Source organism: Centruroides sculpturatus, unplaced genomic scaffold (assembly GCF_000671375.1).
Source record: "Centruroides sculpturatus isolate CEXI.00-Female unplaced genomic scaffold, Cexi_2.0 scaffold163, whole genome shotgun sequence".
NCBI lineage: Eukaryota > Metazoa > Arthropoda > Arachnida > Scorpiones > Buthidae > Centruroides > Centruroides sculpturatus.
Window position 1 is genome coordinate 694,640 of NW_019384360.1, and position 6,259 is coordinate 700,898.

Here is a 6,259-nt window from a genome sequence, read left to right on the forward strand (position 1 = left end):
AGATAACAAAAATTAATATTGATAAAGAAAGATAGTAAAAAAAACTGTATACAATATCCGGAAAAAACAATACAAAATATGAATGATATCGTTAGTTACGTAGTGACAGTAACTATAAAATAATGACAACAAATATATATCAGCGAATAAAATAAAATCCAAAAATAAAATATTTATACTTTCAATTTAAAGGGATTTTAAAATTCTATTCTCATACAACGTTATTGCTTAAAATTTATGACAGTAATTACTTATAAAGATGTAGAATTTATAATGTAATCTTGTTATCAATCACTTAATAATTTTAATAGAATTTGATGAAAATTATATCGCAACCTTTGAAAAAAATCAATAAAAACTATCGATTAATTCAATAGGCATAATCTCATTACATTGTACAACTACAGAGACTTATGCCACACCCTTATTTCAAAACAGAGCTTTTCTCAAAAATAAGAAATAAATGTGATATAAAACTTACATGTTTTTGAAAATCAGAATCTTCAAAGTGTAATTCATTTTTTCAAAATGTATAATGAAAACAAAAATAAAATATGAATGCTATTAAAAGAAAGAAAAACAATAATAAAAAATATTTTCTAATAAAGCGAATCGTTTTTTCCCTGATGTCGGCTTTATCTCGTGACAGATGGTTAACACAATAAAGTTAGCTTAACACTCCTGCTTTGACCACAATGAAATTTTGTTAAATTCTATATTATTAAATGATAAAACTATTTTATATATAAATATTACATACGTGTAATATTATTTTAATATGATTTCGCGTTTTAAAATCAGTTATATCCTTTAAAATCTGATAAAATAATTTTAGGAGTAGGAAAAATTTGATGCTTCAACTCGTTTACCAGATTAACGACATTTATAATGCGGTACATAAAACGTTCTCGCGTCAATACGCTATTTACCTCCAACGGCCAATGTTATAAACTATACTCCAGTGCATTGGAGTATCGATTTGAACTGAGAGGTTTCGCCCGCTAGACAGCAATAGAAGCACTCTTCAGCACAAAGATTATTAATAAAAATAATAAAAGGCACAACTTTTCTTTAATAAAATATAATCTAGAAAATAAAAATTTGAAATAGAATAAAAACAATTTTACAATGGTCATATAATCATTAATTACCTGTCTTTTAAGAATACACTAAGTTAATATGATTTTATTTGATCATTTAAAATAATAATAGCAATTAATTACGTTAATGATTAATCAAAATTTATTCATAAATAAATTATTTTAACCTTGAAATAATTCGCTCCTAATCTGTTAAATAAATTTAAACAGTCTGCAAGTATCTTAAATTTGAATAACAAATTAATATCATCTACAATAGATTAAATATCTCTTGACCGTTAGAAAACGCTTATCTTTATTTATTCGGCAACTCGAGAACAATAGATCATCATGGCTGAATTTATAAATTCGCTAAGTAATTAAAAATTAATCTTTTGTTTCGATGACAATTACTAAATTAATTTGATCGGATTTCCTTTACGCCAATCTACAGTTCACATCATAATTCCATTCTAAGTGGAATACCAATTCTACAGATTATTATTATTAAATTAATACACTGATGTATGCTTAAATTTTAAGGAATTTTAGCATTTAATCATTTCATGCTGCCACTAAACTATGAACGTAATATTAATTTTTGAACACTTTTTATGAGTTATATCTATGTATGAAGTAATTATTATATTTTAAAAATTATGTAATGTNATCATATGAATTTGCAATTTATATAAAGCTATTTTAAAAAATAAATTCGATATTATAAACTATTTCCAATTTTAATTATCCTTTTTTGCTCTTCTTGACATTCTAAAAATAATATTTAATATTAAAATTTTTAATAATCTATAATTTTAAAAATATAATTTAAATTATTAAGATAAGGTTATTCTGAATTAAACTTTTTAAACTAAATAATTTAAACAACATTCATTTTCATTACTCGTAACTTGTAGTTCGGACATTATTATTAATTATATAATCTTCATAACTATTTCTAAACTTTTATAATAATAATATTATTTGAGTAATACTTATAGGCCTAAATTATTAAAAATAATATAAAATAAGTTTTATTTAAAATAAATAATTGAATAATTTATTTTAAATATAACTTTTAGTATGTTGTCATACTTTAAGCATATAAAACATGTTATAATCCTTACATTTTATAGTTAATTAAATATTAAACGTCTTGAAGTGTTTTCATACTTTAGCAAGAATTTTTTCGAAATTATTTCTAACTTTCGAATTTTATTAAAAAATTTGTTTCAAAATAAAGATTATTATTAACAGAAAATTATTATTATTATTATTATTTTTAATGTCGGTGATATGATAGTTTGGCAAAGGAAATAACGTTTTAACTTATCGGATAAAAGAAACTTTTGAGAAGAACTAATTGGAAAATGCTATCGATCAATCAACCCATCAATTAAATCAGAAAAACAACAGTCTATACGTATGTATGAAGAACTAATAATTTATAACTATAATATACGGATTTAGAATTTACTAATGACAAAAATAAAAAAGTAAATGACAAGAAATAAACACGACGGTATAATATTGAATATTTGTATGTTTTGACGGTATGTTGAATATTTAAGTAAAATTAAAATTGCAATAAATTTATTTAACTTATTTAAACTATTGTTTTCTTGAAAATAATCTATCACGAGATTTTGATTGATGTAGTACACTTTGATATTTTCCATACACGATTTAATTAATTTTGAAATATTTTAAATCTGCTATTCTATACAACACAACTCGAAAATCTGCTAATAAAATTAAAATAATCTCGATTCTCATCAGTAAGCAATACAAAACGTAGAAAATGAAAATTAGCATCTTGAAATTCCAATCGTTTAACAATCTAATGAATTTAATGCATCATTCAAAATCTTCTAAATCCAATTTTTTTTAAATAATTTCAAAATATTCTTAACATTTTAAGTTATTTTAAATGAATTTTTGTTCATTTAGCATTACAATTAATGCTAATTGTGTGAAACTTTATATCTAAATTTACACTTTAGGTTGCATCCAAATTATTTTCTCATAAATAAAAAATAAAATTTTAAGCGTCTATTTATCGAAATGTTTTTAAAATTCAATAATTAATTTCAATTAGCTTATATTTTAAATTATCTTCATAAAATTATTACTTAGCAGTTTTTATTTAAAGATATTATATATATAATAGCTTTTTCATGTATACAAATTTTATGAAGATAAATTATATATGTAATTAATACTTTAAGAAGGTATAAAACCTATATGTGTATATACGTATATAGCCCTAAGCTCATATATTTTTAGTATGTATACAGCTTCAGAATACATATTAAAAAATATATATTTTATATTCAAGTTTTCGTATTCTGAAACTTCTCAAATCTGTATAGAGAATGGCAATTTGTATTCAATTCGCAATATCAAAATTCAAATTTAATATAATGCATTAAACATTTATTTTGGAAAAAACTGTAGTAGTATCTAAATCTGGTTAGTTCATTTCTGATGTTTTGAAAAATAATGGAACTCCTATAGATTTCGAATTGCTTTAATGCAGCTAGAAGAAGAATGGTCTTAAAGTCATTTTTACTACACCCTGTGGGATTAACTTCTTTTCTGTGTTGCAACGTAAAGGGACTAGAATCCAAATTACAGATAGAACCTGAACAAAACACAATTGTAAATGATTTTCGTTCAGGTTAATTAGGAGTTTCTTCCTGCAGACTTAAAGCATGATAAGAGATTGTTATTTATTTATTTATTTTTTCGTTTGAAATACTGCAATTAATATTTGTTATAAAACGGATTTCTTTTTTGTTTGTAAAAATATTTCATGTCGAAAAATGATTTAATTTATCCAAACTTATTTTATAAAGCATCAAAATGCAATAAATCAATGTTTGAAAAAAACTGTTTACATATTCGAATAAATTGAAAAATAAATAACTTACAACACAAACATTATTTTTTTTCGATAAATTATTGAGATAGTTGCTAAAGCAAATAAAAATAAATATCGCATATAATAATATATATATAAATCTCTGCATAATTGGAATCCTTACGAAAAAAACTTAAGCTTCAAAAAATAATTTCATTAAAAAAAATAACAATTCACGACCAGTAAAAAAACAAGAAATATCTTAGAATAACAGATGATAAGTCATTATTACAAAGATATTATAGACGAGTAAATGGATTTAAATTGGAAAAAACCGTCCCCTTTTGTTACATAGATAACGAATACAATCTGTCAAAAGTGGAGAGTTTTTGCAATTTCGAGATTGTATTATTTCAAGATTAACTTTAGTCATTTTTATCAAAATTTTTAGAATTATAATAAAATCAAAACGAATTATTTATTTATAAGTATTAGCATAATATACAAAAACCAGTCGGTTAGACATCTTTTAGTATTTATTGAAATAATATTAATCACAAAATGACAAAAATTTTCTTAATAAAATTATAAGAATAAATATTTCTTTAATTGAATTTTAGTTATCTCGCATAAAAGTAATAAGAAAGATATCAAAGGCATTCTCCATTATCAAAGAAGTCGTGTTCTACGACGAGTATTAACAAAATGATACCCATATTCTTCTTCGATCACTACAACTGTACTTATCGAATTTTGAAAATGGTCAGCTTTGTCAACATAGAACGTTATTGTGAAGCTTTCTCTACATTTACAGTTGTAATAAAATCGAATCGTGCAAAGTCCTGTTCCTGCGCAACGTACGATGAACGGATTTTTCAAAATGATCTGAAATATTTGCACTTTAAGTTTAATGTGTAGTCATTTCAATATCCTCAAATAAATGATTTTAAAAAATTAAAACATATTTCGAGTTAAACACATAAAAATGAAATGTATATTAAAAAAATAAAACAAGTAACGTAAAAAATCGATATCGCTGTAGTGTTAGATGCACACGCAATTTTTATAAGCGAGATTTTCAATAACTCTTGAACAATAAAATATCGTGTAAAAAATAGGCTCTGCTCAATAAGTTTAATTTGTTAAATAAAGTTTAAATTTAAATTTTCAATTGAGATTCAATTAGCGTCTTATTAGCAGAGTAACAAAACACTACGGCAAATCTAATAAGTAATATTCCTCACAAATTTTTCTTTATAGGAATTTCATATCTTCTTTCACAATTTCCCACGAGAATTAGAAAGACAATGAAAAAACACGTTAAACAAATTTCAGTTTTTACATTTTTGATTTTTAAGTTTGTTTTTAATTCATTATTCATATTAATTTGTAATTACAACTACGATTTTAATCGTTTTCATTTCCGTAATGAAAATTCCGCGTGGATTGTACAATTTTCATTTGTGGAAGTTTATGTTAAATAATTTTTCTTATTTTGCGTATAGACTTCATTTATGTAATATATTAATAAGGTAATTATAACGGTTTAACCATTGTAGGCTGTTTGCGTCCATTTTGACCGAAATAAATTTGAAATTTTTATTTATTTTATTATAAATTATTCTGTATAAATCACACATCATGACCTTTTGTTTATAGCAATAATCTTTATATATCTTGATTTAAATTTTTTTAAAAACACACACATATATATATATATATATAATATTTTAATGACATATATTACTTGCGTACTATTTGAATCGAAATTGACCCAAGCACATTTTACTTCACTTCAACTGCAAATAACTTTCTAACTAATCCGTTCCCGACCCCGAAAATAAAGTCTTTTTTACCTTTTTAGCTGTATTTCATGCATAAAAATGCCTACAAATGCGATGTAATATTGTATATTATATAATATTATATTATATATAATAAATTTTTGTTATTTAATTTGACTTAAGCATCTTTAAAGACAAATTCTTAGATGCCATTTATATTACATGAATGTCAATTAACGCGGTTTTATTAATTAATTTGATTTAAATTCAACTGTGGAGCATACCGAAAAACAGAAGTATCATCTTTTCCTCATGCATATTGAAATGTATTTTAAATAGCAACGTCATCGATGATTCCGTATCGTAACATTTAATGACGCGAGGCGATCTTGCGCCACTAACTTCTGAATTGGTAATCCTGTCGTTGATTGGTCGCGCCGTCGGCTTTCTTTAACATAAGCAGTATAGAAAGATGATCATTTGTGCCTCTCTAATCTGTGGTCAGCTCTTGCCGAGTACCTTGTGCAGAAACC